Below are 17728 nucleotides of genomic sequence, written 5' to 3' on the forward strand. Positions count from 1 at the left end.
GGGAGGGTTGTTGGGTGCTCAGGCTCCTTGGAATGAAGGATCTGCTTGTGGGAGAAAGTAACTTTTGTTGGGGATGGAGGGTGCTGGTCTCCTGAGGGATAGTTGGGTACTGGAGCAACTGAGGAGAAGGACATTTTAGGTATCTGGAGCTGAGTTTGCTGGGCAGATTCTGTTGTTGCCTACTGCAGGAGTGAGGTGAGAATCTCAGGCCAATATCATCCCAATGACTTATGCATCTGCCTCGACTTCCACCTTCTTCTCCATCTACCACCACCAAAACTGCAGGCAAATGCTTACTCGCCTTCCCACAGCGAAGCTGAAAGTGTGAGAATCCAGCTGGGTTGAGAGAATGAGTGACAGGGCAGCTAAACAGGCGACTGTCATGAAAGTTAGAAGACACTTGGCCAGCTCTACATACTCGAGTGTTTTATGGTCACTGGAGATAGAATAGCTTTCCAGTGCATCATTAGCAACAACATTTTCATAAGCATATTTTCATGAAGCTTCTCAAGAAGTTTCACAAGGCAGAAATGAGTCAAGCTAGTTTAACAAATCAAATTTGGATGTAATAGGTACCATATGAAGCAAGGTTAGAGGATAAGCTACTGTTTTGTGGTTTGTTTTTTGTTGTTTTGGGTGTGTTTTATTTGCTGGTGGTTGTTATTTTTTTGATAGAGAAGAAAAGGAAAGAATTGTAGAATAATAGAGAGGAAGTGAATTCAGATGATACCTTAAACATCCAAATAAATAGAAATAGAGATCCACAGAATTGGTTGTATCTGAAGTGCAAATAAATCAAGGATATAAAGACAGAGAAGGTAAAACAAATAAATGGAAGTAAAAGTACATAAGGTTTTAAATTAAAATCAGAACCCATGTGTTTAATTCTAAAGGGAACAGTGAGTGCCAGAATATTGAGTTATATGTTACTTTACTGAAGACTAGGTCAAGATCTTATCAGCTCTATTATGAAGAATGTCAATAAAAGGCTGCACAATGATAAAATGTTTAATTAAAAAAAAGAACATTGTGCAACTTATCAAGTCCTTTGTATTAATCAGAAAGAGGAGCCAAATTATTATGTTCTCCAAGTTACAATTCATACTAAATGGTTCGCCGCCCCCTACCCACAATCAAATATTCTTATGATTGTGAAATCTTGGGTGGAGATAGATTTGTTTATATCAAATATTTTGCAAATTAGTTTATGCTTAGCTACCTCAGGAACACTTTATTTACTTTGAAAATCTGAGCCTACTGTGATGGAACCAACACTCGGGTCTTGTTTGCAGCATCTCTCAGTTGAATAAGTGACACACTGGCAATTTTAAGTAACAAAACAAAGGCTTAATATTGATTCAACATGTTGATTAAAAAGTAACAGGAACAACCAGATTTAATTAAGGGTTTTTTTTTAATAATTTATATCACCCTGAATGAATACTAGATCTGTCCTAAAGATATTAAACATCTAAGTAGACAAAGTAACTGACTAAAGAGCAGACAGAAAGGATACAGAAGCAAATGATGAAACAAGTATGGTTGGTACGCATCTTGTTTTCTCTAAGGTGAAGGGTTTTTTCAAATTATTTTTTTCATGAACTAACTTAAAAGACAAGGTGAGGGATGAGGGCAAGGACTCAAGAAGCATTTAAAAGTAGGAGAGCATGGTTGCTCGGTGTACAGAAATAAAACAAGAGGGATGAAGGACCAGAAGCAGCAGAACTAAAAAAGGAACATCCTGATGCCACCCTGGCCTTCTGTGCAAGGGGAGCAGGAAAAAGTCCAAAGAGCAGCTACAGATGCATCATAAAGGAAACTTCAGCTGGAGCACTTCTCAGAGAGGCTATTTAGGACTTCCCATACACCATGGAAAGCTATTCAGGCCTACTCTTTAGAGGCACAAACTACTCCAATGGGAACTGAAGATTATCTAGAGTTTTTTCTTAATTATCCAGAACAGAAAGCACCACAAATTACACTAAAGTATAGGAAATGTCTCATTGGTATATCCATTCCAACCAGGTGAGTGAGCCTCAGAGACACTGAAAGAAAAAAATAAATAAAACAGAATGGTAGTTTGGAGCACATGCAGAGTTACCCCCAGAGTTTTGATCTGATACAAAATCTAAATATCAACACTTGTGACTAACAAAACACTGTGTGGACAGGAATGATACATGAGCGTGTCATTTAGGGCAACACTAATGTTTCTGACCATGAAATTCTGTAGGCTCAAGACACAAACTCGGCTGATGGAGAAGAGAAATGATGCAGTAGGTACGAATATTAATACCTTTTTATAGGATGTTTTATAGGACCTGAAAGTCATATATGCAACAAATGCAATGGTGATGGGGTCCAATACCCATTATTTTTTTAAAGGTAGGGTAATTACTGAGAATAAACAAACACCTACCAATCCTGAAAATAAAGGTTTTAGTAAACCAAAGACATCTGGAGAAAAACTCCACACAATGAAGAAGAGAGTTCAGGATCTTAGAAACAGAAGATGAAGACCTATTAGGTCATCTAGTGTTTCCTCTGGAAGTTCTAAATTGTTCCCTACAGTACATTTTTTAGTCCTCAGAGACCAGTCTAGTTTTAAAATATATCTAGCAACAGAGCAACCACCATTTCTGTTGGAAAACGATTCCACTATCCACTCTGTCTCCCCATCAGGATGTATTTCTTGATATTCAGCCTACAATTTCCTCTGACAGGAAAGATCTTTAAGAATTTCTACATGTATGTTTTTGTATCTGAGCATAGATCTCTGAAACAATTATATGCAAACTTTAGTCACAGAGAATTATCTAGGAAGCAAAATTGGTGATGACATTAGGATCTAAGGCTGAGGAAGAGGTCTGCTTAATTGAGCTAAAGGAAAGGTTCCATTGGTAGAAACCAACAGATTCCTAGGGCAAAATCTTTGTCCCATCAAACTCAAAAACTCTCATTGCCTTCAATGTGGACAGGATTTCACCACTATATTTTATTCACAGTGCAGTACCGCACAGAGAAAGTAAAAATGAAGCATCTTGAATCAGGGTACCCACAATTCCTCATGTTTTCCCTTACCATAAGAGCCAAGATTTCCCCCTGAACTCCAACAGAGGCAGGCAAATTAGTTCCACATGTCAGACTCTAAATGTAACATTTTCCCCTGCAATTGTGCACAATGAGGAGGAGCTCTCATGTGGCTTCGTTAACAAAACTCAATAATTAATAAAATTCCTCTGCATGAAGTAATAGGTGGCAGAACTATTGTCTGGGGGACAAAATTCAGCAGTAATGACATTGCGGTTTTACGTAAATGTAATAAAGTGGGTGTGACTTGAAAATATAAAAAGCAACCAACAGCAAATTATGATCAAATAGGTCCCCTATTTACTTATAGCTTCCTGTTGGTTGCCTGACTTAATACAACACCAACTTTCTGTCCTTGGCCTGCAGTTTCTCATTTACACCCACTTTCCAACATGTCACTTACAGCACCATTTATGTCACCTTTGAATTTGGCCCTAGGTTCCTTGGCTTGTGTGCTGCCAACTTCCTAATGGAGCAGTTCCTGTTCAAATAAGCCTAGTCCCTTGCAATAGATATTAAAACCTAATTTATCAATAGACAAGAAAATGGCAAACTGTAGCTATTGTCTATGTGCAGCATCTCTATTCAATACACTATTTTGACACATGTCTTGTGGCACATACAAGCAAATAAAATTTAATACGATTGGTGACCCAAAACCACATCCTTGGAAAAAAATTCTATGATGAAACAACACTAGCTGTGAAGTTTACAGATCAAAGAACATATGTATTACTTCTGAACACACAAAAATGGATTATAGAGCCAGTTCCCAGTTAGAGTTAAATATATATAATCCAGCTCTCATGAATGCATGTATGGACAGGGATAACCAGATGCTAGAATAATTAAAACACCTGGAAAACTCCAGCACAATATAAAATCTATAGCCAACGGAATCATAAAGCTGCATGCCAGAGGAAGCCATTGTACGCAGTGAAGTATCAAGATGAAATAGGGATTTGATCTATCCAAATGTGGGGACCTCGTCAAAAATGCATATACACACCCCAACATCGAACCCCTATACTGTGATACTTTCTTATGTAGAATAGAGTTCTTCTCCTATATTTGGCTTTCTCTCACCATGTGGTTTTTCCCCATCCCTGCTCTCTACCCAAAGTTTCACAAGCTCTCATTTTTCAACCTCCTTCATTCTCCCCAGCTCCTGCCTGCTCGTTATATCATGTTTTGGTAGAAACCAATAGGATGGAGAATCCATTATGATAGGTGCTATACAAACACATAGGAAGGCACATTTCCTGCCCAAAAGAGCTTACAGATTCACAACAAAGCCAAGACACAACAAATGAAACAAGAGGATAGAAATGGGGAGGGGAGACAAAGATAACACCAATAATGTGTGTTTCCATAAGCAAACTGTATGCACAACTTGACGGCTTTGAATCATTAAAAATATAAAATGTGTTTTACACTGTAACCAATAGTGGATGTACCATGCTGGTAACTCTTAATTTGATATTGCTGCTGCTGCAATCTATAATACTACCAGAAACTAAACATGTTTTAAGATGTATGAATCACAGGGATTACAACTACCTATTTTTCTCTCCAAAGGAAATAATCCTCTCATTAGAGCCAATTCTCCCCTCTGTTACACTGTTGAGTTACAGCCATGTAAAACTGATGTAGCTGAGTGGAGGATCAGGCGCCTGAAGTCCTGACAGCTTGGAAGTCAGGGCAGTATTTTAGACATACCTTTTCCATTTTTAATTTCTGTTTTGGTCCATGAATTGTCCCCTCAGCTGTAACTCAGTGGTGACACTCCAGCATACACTCTGCTGGGAGCGTCACATGTAACACTGAGTAGCAATGGAGAATAGAGCTTGCCTATAGCTCAAAGATATCTACTGTTGTGACCAAAATAAAATTCATATTTTACTCTTATATTTTATTGAGTAGAAAAATGAATATGAAGAACCTTAGCAAACCATGAACTGCTGAAAAAGAATGGAACATACCTTGCCCCCATAGACAGGTTTCATTCTCCAATTATAGTCTGTGCTGCATGTGACATCGCCAGCAAAGCAGGGTGTCATGCTGAACAGGTGCAGTTCCAGGGAACAAGTACTTCACAGTCTGCAACAGAAGATTGAAGCACAATTCCACTCAGAATGGTGATTCTGTAAAAACCCTATTGCACAGTTCCAAGATTATTGTCTTTCAATGATCCCATATCAGATCTGCTCAGTTGACAAGTAGAACAATATTTTCTCTCTCAGCCCTGCAAACTCAGCTGATGATCTGAGAATCATGCTGTGTTTTTATGACTTGTGCATCACCAGCAATAGTCCTAACCCAGTTCAGGAATATTATAAAATGACTGCCATTAAAAATTTGACAATTACCATTGACAGGTAAAATTCACTTTATCTTGGCATTTGCCCCTTTCTTGTATTTATAATGTACTTAGTATGTAGTAGAATACTGAATGCCATGGTAACAGTTTCAAAATGTTGCAGTAATTGAATGGTGACCACTACAGACGTAGTTATTGCACAACTGAGCTGAAGGCTACACATATCAAGATGAAGATTATGTTATTGGAATTTAGTTAACTCTTTTGATGATGCGTGAGCCAAAATGGAATCCTGCCCCTCCCCCCCTAAATCTGCATTGATTTCTATAGAACGAGCAGAAGTAAGAAAGTAGAGCATAAATGTGGTTTTGTTACTAAGGGGTAAACAGAGAGAATGTAGAATACAGACAGGCAATCTGCAGCTCTCAGACCATTACTTTTCTGATGATCAGTGAATTTCAGGCCAAATTCAGCCCTGGATGCAAGTGGACACAATTCCAGTTGAATCAATGGTGCTGCACCCATTTATGCAATGGCTAATACAGAAAGGGAAAAATATGCTGAGAATTCTCTGCAGTTTTTTTTTCTACTTTGCTTTGCTAAAACAACTTCAAATATCTCTCATTTTTATTGTCAGGCTTGGGAGCCATGTATATACCTACTCAAGGCAAGTGAACAATCTCCTTTATAAATTACATCTTGGATAATAAAATGATCATTGCACCAGTATTTCTTTATTTTTCAACTGAAAGTAACGTACACTCACTGTCAGAACATACAAAGCAGTTGATTTACCATGGAATACATCTCTTTCATTAACATACAGTTCTATACCTTGTCTGGGCATCCATACATATGTTATAAGAGGACAAAATCTATAGGAAGTATAGTCAGCTATGTATATACTGTAGTTGAGATAGTCCATAAAAGCAAATAAGTTATTTGGTATCCTCTATATAAATTCCCCATCTCCCACCACAAAAATCCCTATACACAAAGCCATATACAGTTACAATTACTGGGGTTCATCTAGCTACTTGCTTTAACCTATGATATGCAGATTTAAATGCAATCAGGGACTGAATTAGTTTAAACTTTATGGGATAAACTCAAATTTCAGAGCCTCAACTGGTGGGCTATCAATCAGAAGCTATATACTTATACATTGGTAACAACTTCACCTTCACACTCTCTGCAAAAAGTTCTCCACGGTGTTAAGATGATGAGTGAGGAGGTCCATTTCTAGCCAGAGGCATAAAGTTGATGGTAGTAATAAAGAAAAATATACATATTGAATATCACTACAGTCAGGACACCTTGCATGACTCAAGTCCCTATTAATTTTCAGTATCACAATTAATCTGCCTAACATGCATAGGAGAATAATTTGAAACATATGCCCCTTGTATTGCTAGCCACAAAAATGCTGAGCTCTGTACTTTGAAGGGACAATAACTTATGTAGAATATCAAAGGAAATACAACAGTGTCACAGAACTTGGGTCTAGTTTAAGTATGCTGAAGTAGGGAGTCGTTGACATGCTCTGCCTCACAACTGAACCTGCCCATCTCTTAATACACATCTAACACAGAACCCGAAACAAATCATAATACAGCTGACATGGCCTCTTTCTCACCATAGTCTGCGACAAGAACTTTAGTTATTTTAAAACTAAAATTAAGACACGCACGTTGTGGTGATGTTTATTAGATTGCACAGATCTATGGAAATCATCATACTGCAGAGACTTAGAACTAGATATATGTGGGAACAGCATTTTCCATTCCATGAAAAAGGTTGAGATTTTGGAAAAAAAATCTGAATTTAAATGAAAAAAATTCAACATTTTTCACAGGAAGGAAAAGTGAGAAAATTCCATTGGGGGAGAACTAAAATGGATTTTTTTGGCTTATCAGCTATTTGCCTGGAGGGTGAGCAGGCAGGCTGCCCAGCTCTCCAGTCTCCCGGCAAACTGTCTGCCCAGATTGCCAGGCAGCCAAGGAAGTCAGGGAAAGCAGGCAATCAGGTGGCCTGCCTGGTTTCTCTTGAAAATTTTGATTCAGTCAAATAACCATTTTCCAACAACAACAACAACAAAATGTTCTGTCAGAAAATTTTCAGCCAGGTCTAGTTAGAATAGAAGCTACATAACTACATATATTATATTAAGTATGTTCTAATCACCGATTTTAGAGAGGAAATAGGTTGCTATATTTAATTTTCTAGGATTTGCTGAAGTATGATCGGGTGCTAGAGGTCATCATTAGCCAAGGATTGAAAGAGCAAACACAAATGCACTCTGGAACTTAGAGTGCAGAAGGTGGAGCCCCACAAGGATTCTAAAAATTAATACTGGCCACTCCAGGCTTGGATTAAAACTCCCAGGGTTACAGCTTCTCTCTGACCTTGGATTGGTAGATGCTACCACCACTCAAGTGCAGAACCCCTTTGAGAACCCAGGAAGGCGCACTTGGAAATTCCTTCCTGTGAGGTACCTCAAGCCCTTCCACCACCACCACCGGGGAAGAGCTGAGAAACAAAACAAACAAAAAAAATCAGCTCTTGCCACCAGCTAATTAAACAACATGTGCACAAATGTCTTAAAACACAAAAATACAATTCTGTTCTTAAAAATGGTTAATTTTATTAATAAAAAAGGGAAGAAAATACATCTGGGAACTCAGGCTATTGCTAGATTTTTAAAAGTGCAACTACAAGGATTAAGCACTAAGAATAACTTTCTTGAGTTACAGTTTAAAAGTTACAAGCAAAACAAAAGCACCTGGGATTAGCAGAGAGGCATCCACAAGCCATAATGAAATAAAAGGGATAAACCTAATTGCATCTTCCTACACATTTCCTGATCTATTTACATATCTGGGGTTTAAAATAAGTAGTTTCTAGGTATGATCCTAATGATTTTTTCATACCTGGCCCAAACTTCTTACAGCACAGCTCTGCCCTGTCTACCTCTCCCCTAGAGAACATCAGACAGACAAAAAGGAGTCTTTTTTCAATTTTAAAAAGTTTTAGCCTTCCCATTGGCTCTTTTGGCCAGGTGCCTGCTATGCATAGCATGAGACTTTTTCACCCTTTACAGGTGGAGCAATTAGAGAACAGCTACTAAAAGGGATTTTATAGCTACTGGCTGGCTGAGTAGCCATAAAAGGGAGCTACTCCCACCCTCTTCATATATCACAATGTTATGATCATCTCTTTTATGGAGGAATTAGGTTTGCTATATTATTTAATTTTCTAGGATTTGATCAAGTATGATCGGGTGCTTGCATCATTAGCCAAGGATTGAAAGAGCAAACAGAAATGCATTTTTATTTAAGGGAAGTGCAGCAGGAATTTGAATTCGTCAAGAAATTTGAATGCCCCAATACTTTACATCCTTATGTAAAAATGCTAAAAAATGTAATTAGGGATGAAACCAATAGAACTGTTTGAGGACAGAGCCATTCAGCAACAGAGAGGCTTCCCACCGGGCCAGGGGCTCGTCCTCGTCTTCCTTGCTGCTCTGGCCAGAGATCATTTCTTTGCCCTGCAAAAACCAGACCCTTCCCCATACCTTGTGCCTGCAGCAATAGAGTGTCACCAGCAAGGCAGATATGCAGGGAACCCTCTGCACCTCTGCTGTCACAACCCTGCTCATTCACTCACCCACCAGCAATGTGTGCACGAGTCATGCCCAGGCAGGAACTGTTCAGCAACACCCCTCAGCTGGGGACTCTGCCTCCTTCTTGCAGTCCTGGCCAGGTCACTGCTGCACCAGGTGAGGATTGCAGCCTTCCCCGTACCTTGTGCCCCGGTGCCTTGGGCCCCACTGTCAGTGTGGTGAGATTCGTGAAGCCCGCCTCAGAAGAAAAGTTCATGTTTCAGCAAATTTGGAAGCATTTTTGCACTGCAGTAGATTTTCATTTGAATTAGTGCTAGAGTACAATATTCTAAAAGGCATTTAAAAATATTCTGAATGAAGCAGAAACTATTGCCAGACTGGGTGACTGAGTGCCTTAATGTCCATTTAAAAATCCAACATGTAAAAGAGTTCATATTGCAGTGATGGAATTCAAAAACAGGAAGTGGCATCAGGTCAGAGAGGCAAAGACATGGAATTATTAATTTTATCCTACTCTGCCCAGGAGACCTTAAATAAACTGATGACATTTGGATTTACCATCGTTCACACTGAGAAGATGTTACTGCATACACCCTGGATATTTCTCAGTGTGAAAAAAACTGATTGTTTGTAGATCTTAAACTGATTTAGTGGCTAAATCACAATCCCACAGCCTTTCATTCAGAATTCAATGCCCTGAAGGCTATTACTACATTATATGCTATTGAAAGTGGTAGCACGTGCTCTGGCAGAGATCCTGCAGCATGACAGCATCAGATCAGTGAGTTCTCTTCTCCCTGTTTGATATTTTTCCTTCTTATCTCATACCTATATTGGGGCTAAATCCTGTCTCTTTCCCTGCCATCCAAGTCTCAGCAGCTGGGTGTGACATAGGGAGGTTGTATGGAGTTTGGTAAGGAAAGAGATCCAGATCATGCAGTGGAGGAGCTCTGCTGCCAGCCCTCCATCCTGCTCAGCAAGGACAGTAGAGAAGCAGAGTTGCAGATCCACTTGACCCATGCCTGCTACTCCTCTGCCATGCCTCTCTAAAACCCTGCTGCATAGGGGTCCTCTGGGGAGCACCCAGACAGCTGGCCTCTGCAATGTGCAGCATGGACAAGCTTTATATGGTGGCTTTTCAAATCCTCCCCACAATTCCTCATGCAGACACACAGAACCACCATCTTGGTTCTGTTGCAACTGAAGCCCACCATGGCCCTCATGTGCACTTTACTTCTGCCTGTGTTTGTTTCACTAGTGGTCTTTTTCCACTGAGGCAGAAGCAGCCATGCATCTAGTCCCAGGAACAATCTCTCCGTAACCCTTGCCCATCACCCATCTTCTCTCCACAAACTGCCACTTCCTTTTCAGACTCCCAAGCATCTCACTCTCAACACTTTTTTTACCGGCTTAATTGACATCACACAAGTAATTTTAATCTGTTTAAAGACAACTCATTATATATTGACCTCTCCAACTACAATATGATGCCTACCCTTTTACCAGGGTGCTTCCTTACTCAAATCTTATTTCATCACTATAGCTCCACTGCAATGCCAACTAGCTTCTTGCAAAAACCTCTGGGATGGATAAGTTGGCTCCCTAGAGCCCACTTGATCTCATTAGAATTGGCAGCCTGATGTTTCGGTGAGATTTTGTTAAACATACCTTTAGATGTAGGTGCCCCATTAAATAATATTTCTTATTATCTGGCATAACTGGCTAATGGGAGGAGAGAGGGAGCCAAGTAACAGTGCAGGTTTACAGATTACAGGAAAATAGGAGGATGAATTGTCTGCTTGGGATGACCTGAGCTGTTAACTGGTGATAGGACACTGTTGCCCTGAATTTATAACTAACCTGCAAAGCAGCAGAGGCCTAAATAATCCATATTTTTTAGAACAATGCCCCCAGATGTTGGCAAGACAAGACCTGTAAGGTAATACATTGCCTATTTGTTATATACAATATAAGAGCCTTTATAGTTCTATATTAAACGCAGATTTGTGAAAGGTCAGATACTAGGATAACGAGGGCCACATAAATAGATTACATCACAATAGCAACTTTTTTTTTTTTTTTTTTTTTTTTAAGTATACCACCATTCTGGCACAGCAAAACAGAGAATTTTTTTAATCACAGTCTTTCTAGCACTGAAAAGATTATGATCTAAATGCTACTTTTTACCAGCCTTTGAAATTGCTAATAGAATAAAAGTTTCATATGCAGAAAAATTCATCTCAGTACCAAATAAATATATAACATAACATTTTTGAAACAGGCCTGTCCTCTGATGCTGCATTCCATACCAGGCCTTTTGTTCTTAACCTTCTAAATGGAGTGGATCCACAGGACATTCCAAATATTCTTAAAAAATTCTCTGATTAGGAAATATAATTGTTGTGGGGTGAGGGTCAATGCCACTGCAAGATCATTGAACACATTATAATTGTAATGCTATTCCAGTTGAGATTAAGATTTCACTTTCATTTTAAATCATTATTGTTAATAGTTTCTAAAAGGGCTATCAAACAATTACAAAAATAATTACAATTAATCATGAGATTAAAAAATAGTTGTGATTAGTTGTAGTTTTAATTGCACTGTTTAACAATAATAGAATACCAATTTAAATGTATTATATACATATTTGGATGTTTTCCTACATTTCAAATATTTTGATTTCAGTTACAACACAGAATAAAAAGGGTACAGTATTCACTTTATATTATTTTTATTGCAAATATTTGCACTGTAAAAAAGAAACAAAAGAAATAGTATTTTTCAATTCATCTCATACAAGTACTGTAGTGCAATCTCTTTATTGTGAAAGTGCAACTAACAAATGTAAATTTTTTTTTTGCATAACTGTACTCAAAAACAAAACAATGTAAAACTTAAGAGCCTACAATTCAAAGCATGAAGAGGCATACCAATGTTTAGCATACCTGGCACATAAATAGCTTGCAATGCCGGCTACAGCCATGCCATGCGAATGCCTATTCTGACTTGCAGGTGACATTGTAATTAAGAAGTGGGCAAGATTATTTCCTGTAAATGTAAGCAAACTTGTCTGTCTTAGCAACTTGCTGAACAAGAAGTAGGACTGAGTAGACTTGTATGAGGTGAATTGAAAAACACTGTTTCTTTTGTTTATCTTTTTTACAGAGCAAATATTTGTAATAAAAAATAATAATATAATATAACTGTACACTTTGAATTCTGTGTTATAACTGAAATCGATATATTTAAAAATGTAGAAAAGCATAAATATATATAATAAATTTAAATTAGTATTCTATTATTGTTTAACAGTGCGATTAAAACTGTGATTAATCATGACTTTTTTAATCTAGTTAATTTGTTTTGCATTAATTGCATGCATTAACTGAAATTAATCGCAAGCCCTAGTTTCTAATCAATATTGGAAAATAGTCACAAAACCTTCCCATGCTAGGCACAAAGGATAAAATTTTCAAAAGCGTCTAAGTCCCATTGAAAGTCTGAGTACTTAAACATGTAAATCACTTAAATGATTTTGGAAATTTTACCAAAAGCTTAACTTACCTAGCATTTACCCTAATAAAGATGGTCACTTGCCTTTGAAAAAATACATATATATTCACACTGAGCAAGTGGAAAAAGACTATTTATAAAATCTCTCAAAATTTTCTTTTTAGGCTGAAATTTCTCATATACTGCCCAGGCTCAGCAACAGGTTTTGTTTGTTTGTGTGAATCTGGGAAAGTGCCATAAAAATCGGCTTTGGCCAATTATAAGTGATCTGAATAGGTTTGGAAAATATTTTCATTTAAGACATTTTTCAGAATCTTTTTTGCATTCAAAAAACAGCTCTTTAAACATTTCAGATTTATGTGGCAGCTCAGGGATGTGGAATGCTTATTTAATAGCATATGGTCCAAGAATTTTCCTTGTTTAAAGAAAATGGTTTTTTAAATAAAGTTTTGGATGTTTAAGAGCATTATACTGAACCTTCTTCAGAAGCACTTTTGTGCTCCTTCAGTCCCCAGGGCTACTCAGACTCCTGCCACCTGGCTTGCCCCTGAGATGCCTCCTATGCCAGAAAGTGGGAGGATGGGATCAGCTGTGTTATCTTCTTGCCACCAGGGAGATTCCCTTACATCTGGAGAATCTTCAGTTAATCTGTTAGTGTGCTTTACTGCTCCTTTCTGCCACCAAAGCAAGGCCAAAGACATGGCCCCCAAATACATATAAGGGTAACTACTTGAGTGCACCGAAGTGAACTTCAGCGTACAATCATCCTAACAACCACAAGTTTTCTATTTAAATTTGCAGACAGAAGAGGGGATCTTTGTAAGTATCAGAAAGCAAGCTTACATATCTTCTGAGTGTCTTTTACTCATGGTAGACATGGCTTAGTCTGACCCCTTTACTACAATATTAATCCTCCTTGCATTTTAAACTCATCTCCTGAACCTGGTGTCTGACAGCATCTCTTGAAATATATTAAACAAAACTGAAATGCAGCAACATTTAACATTGAGCAATAAAGTTGATTTCTCTCTATCTGAAGTATAGCTAAAAGTCTGTAAAAGTCTGGCTTAGGGTGAGAACGTTACAACTCTATTCTGGTATGTTTAGCCTATGAATCCTAGCAATCTGCCAAATTCAAATCACTGATAAAGGCAGTAATTAAAACTCCAAAGATGAAATGTGGAGGGATGTAATAAATGTATGCTGGGCGTGATATTAAGAGACAGCCTTGTGCATCTTCAGGCACTTGTTATCTCTAACCTATGAACAGTGTTATTATTTTTACAGAATACACTGACAAGAAAGCAATAGAACAGTATGCATGTTACATTTAAGTGTTTTTCCTCCCAAACTGCCATTTATCAAGGGAATTAGAGAAACATTATAGTGTATCTAACTGTTTCATATCTTTATTTTTTCCACTGTATGGTTGGTCCTGAAATCATGCTTTTCACATCGGGGCATGAACAGACTCTTACTCTTTACCTATCTAATTGTTCTTATCTGGTTAAGGATTTATAACACATTCATCACTGATAGTATCTGAGCCTCTTGGGTATGAATACCCTCTTAGATATTTGCTTTCTTGTACCCAGCCCAAAGCTCCAATCTATTTAATTTTTGCCTGGCATTAGATACACAATTTCCTCTGCCCCCATCTAAATTTCATTTCTTCGAAGCCCAAGGTCTCCATGGTTGAAACACTACTTTTGATCTTCTAAACCTCCATAAGAAGGATGGAAGAGTTATTTTAAGAAAATGCCATTCCACCCCCAAATATTTGTCTATTTTTAGAACAGAACTCACAAAAATATTTTTGAGGGTTTCAGATATTTGTAAGAATTTTCTAGAAGTGTCAAAATACGACGAGAAAGGTAATTCTCTCAAGTCATTTTCAAACAGAAGCAACAGTGTCAGAATTTGTTCCCAAACACCTGTTCACATGAAATTTCCACCTAATATTATATATTTGAAAAATTATTATAAGCAACATCACTTCTGGAAGAAATTTGCCTGGGCCCATAAGGTAGATCAGCACCAAAATACCACTGACTTTCAACAGGATGCCTAACTGCTCTTTGTGCCACTGAAAATCTTCCCACAGCTTGTCATCTGTTGACTTCTCTTGATTTACTGTTAGTGGACTACTGAAGTCAATGTGGTTTACATCAGCTGAGGACATGGCCCCATGTGTTTATCATTCTAACCAATGCAGTAGAATTAATCCTTATGCTATACAAGGCTCTAATCCCACACCAGGGCAGATCAGAGAGAATTATCAGGGTTATTAATCTTTGGTTGATTTTTGAGGCATTTGAATGGACTGATTCAGTTATACTATACTATACTATACTACTCCTTAGATATACAGAAATATATCCTTAGATATAGAAATTTCCAAGCAGCTGACTGTGACCAGATCAATATCTCAGAGGAAGTTCTTGATAGCATCTAGCCTTCTTTTGCCAGTATTGTGTTTTTCTTCTAACCTAATTTTGTTTCCTATAATGCACAGTAATGGAACATACACAGAGAAAATTAAAACTTCCTAATTTTGTCTTTAGTAATTAGACAACATTAATGTGGTAATAATAATATTCGCTATACCATATACAGTGACTAGTTAGGAATTACTGTACTTATGTTACCTAGTTCACAAAAGAAAAGCATGATTTTAAGATCAACCACACTGAATGATGAGCTAGGTTTGCCAGGTGTCCGGTTTCCGGCCTGAATGCCTGGTCAAAAAGTGACCCTGGCAACTCCAGTCAGCACAGCTGATTGGGCTGTTAAAAGTCCGGTTGGTGGCACAGCAGGGCTAAGGCAGGCACCCTGCCCAGCTCGGTGTGGCTCTCAGAAGCGGCAGGCATGTCCCTGCGGCCCCTTGGCAGGGAGAGGTGATCAGGGAAACTTCGTCTGCACTGCCCACACCCACAGGCACCACCCCCGCAGCTCCCATTGGCTGAGAACCATGGCCAATGGGAGCTGCGGGGGCAGCGCCCATGGGTGTGGGCAGCATGCAGAGCCCCTTGGCCCCTCCACCAGAGCCATGCAGAGCTAAGATAGCCTGCCTTAGCCCCACTGTGCCACTGACCAGGAGCCGCTTGAGGTAAGCACCACCCAGTTGGAGCCTGCACCTGCACCCCCTCCTGCACCCCAACCCCCTGCCCCAGGTTGGAACTCCCACCCAGAGTCTGCACCCCAATCCTGAGCCCCCTCCCAGAGACTGCACCCCGCAATCCCTCCTGTACCCGAACCCTCTGCCCCAGCCCAGTGAAAGTGAGTGGCAAAGGGAGGGGGATGGAGTGAGGGTGAGGCTTCAGGGAAGTGGTGTTTGGCTTGGTGCAATTTGAAAGTTGGCAATTCTATGACGAGCTCACAACTACAGCATTTTCAGATGGGATAACAAAATGGATAGTCCTCTACAAAATCTCTTCTCAGGATACATGACACAAAACAAAGCACAATAATGCCCTATCATTTAGCATGCTCCTAAGAGGCCACTAACCAATTATAATATTGTAAGATGGGAACATAGGAATTGCCACACTGGATCAGTTCTTTGGTCGATCCAGTCCAGTATCTGTATCTTATGAGGGTCAGTGACAGATGCTTTAGAGGAAGTATCCCACTGGTCATCAGATGTGATATAAACTGCCCTCTATGGACCTCTCATCTGAATCCCTAATAGGAACAGAACTATTCTCATGCTTAAAATTAAGTACATGCTTATGTACATTTCCAGACTGGGGCCTTTTTGCTTTTCATTTAGCTCCATACAAAACAAATGAGGCCCAGTCTTGCCTCTACACCCTAATTAAATGCTCTCTGTAGTTTGGTCAACTGCTTTAGACTATGCATCCCATTAACTGCTCAATATACTGTACTTTATAATCTGGGACTTCAAATTATTCCAACTAGCAAAAGACCCACTGAATAAAACACTGTTCATATATGTTCAAAGTGAAGAGTATGTAAAATAATGATTTCTCTTTCTTTTTCTTATACTACTGTCTTTAGGTCCTAAAGAAGAAGAAAGGTGCATCAGTCTCTCGGGAATTAAAGGAAAGACAAAATCCACCAATCCAGCTTCACTCAATCCATTTCAACTGTGTTAAGAGTTATGTGAAGTTACATAACAAAACACAAACTGCTTTATTATTTAAAATTATATCAGGTATGTATCAATTAAATTTACAAAATTCCTTATCCAACACAGACATATCTGCCTGAAATAGTTGAGACACTCCTCATTTTGAATATTAATCAACATACCAAGATTTATCTAATCTAGTGATGACATAAGCATGTATATGAATATTAGGTTAATTGTGATTTATAACCCAAAATTAACATTTCAGCAAAATCATATAATCAGGCAGAGTTATGGTAACATTAATATACATTTTTCCTCAGTTGCCTACAGATTCTGAAAGTCCTTATAAAAAATTTTAACTTTAAACTAACAGGAAAAAAAGTGGAATTACTCTTAGAAACTTTTTACTTGCATACAGATCTAAATAATGTTAGCGTAGTGTATGTAGTATTCACTAGACATTCTCTATATTAAGTTTTGACCGAATATGTATATCTAGGTAACATGATATATTTATCATTTAAGGTAAAATTGGACAGTTGTTGAGGATGTCCACTGTAGCTCACAAATGAGGTTCACCGAGGTCTTGAAAATACTTGTTCCTTTAACACATATATTAGCAAGGCATGCTACTGCTGTAGGTTACGGCAGAATAGAGGAGATACCCTACATCTGGTGGGTAGTGAAGATACAAAATCTGTGGCCCACTGAAAACATGAGAATACAATGTATTTTCTATCCAAGAAAGAGGAACTACTGTACTGATATTTTTTAAGTTCATATTGAATTCTATAACATCTACATGTTTTAAATTAAACAAAGACTCCCTCCACCAGCAGGCTTTAAAAATCAGGGGATGTTTTTGCAGCAGAATTTAGATCCAGCTAGCTGTGGAGTGCCCAAGGCCTTGTTTTTAAGCTACAGACTAAACCACAATAATAGGAAATTATTTTGTAATTGAACTAGAAATATTTCATCCACAGACATACTAACAGCTTGATGTACAATGAATAGACACAAATTTACAAGGTTAATGGGTGATTTGATTATAGATCTACAAGTACCTATATGGGGAACTAACATT

The 17728-nt window shown here is 38.4% G+C and overlaps 1 long non-coding RNA gene across 11 annotated transcripts in view; it reads right to left on the minus strand.

Annotated features, from left to right (window-relative positions):
• Window positions 1–17728, minus strand: part of LOC115659560 — a 489657-nt gene that overhangs the window by 244240 nt on the left and 227689 nt on the right. For all 11 annotated transcript variants that reach the window (XR_004002593.1, XR_004002587.1, XR_004002592.1 and 8 more), the window contains one exon: window positions 5073–5190. This is a non-coding gene — a long non-coding RNA (uncharacterized LOC115659560). The remainder of the gene's footprint in view (window positions 1–5072; window positions 5191–17728) is intronic.

The sequence above is a fragment of the Gopherus evgoodei genome, chromosome 1 (assembly GCF_007399415.2).
Source record: "Gopherus evgoodei ecotype Sinaloan lineage chromosome 1, rGopEvg1_v1.p, whole genome shotgun sequence".
In the NCBI taxonomy this organism is placed as follows: domain Eukaryota; kingdom Metazoa; phylum Chordata; order Testudines; family Testudinidae; genus Gopherus; species Gopherus evgoodei.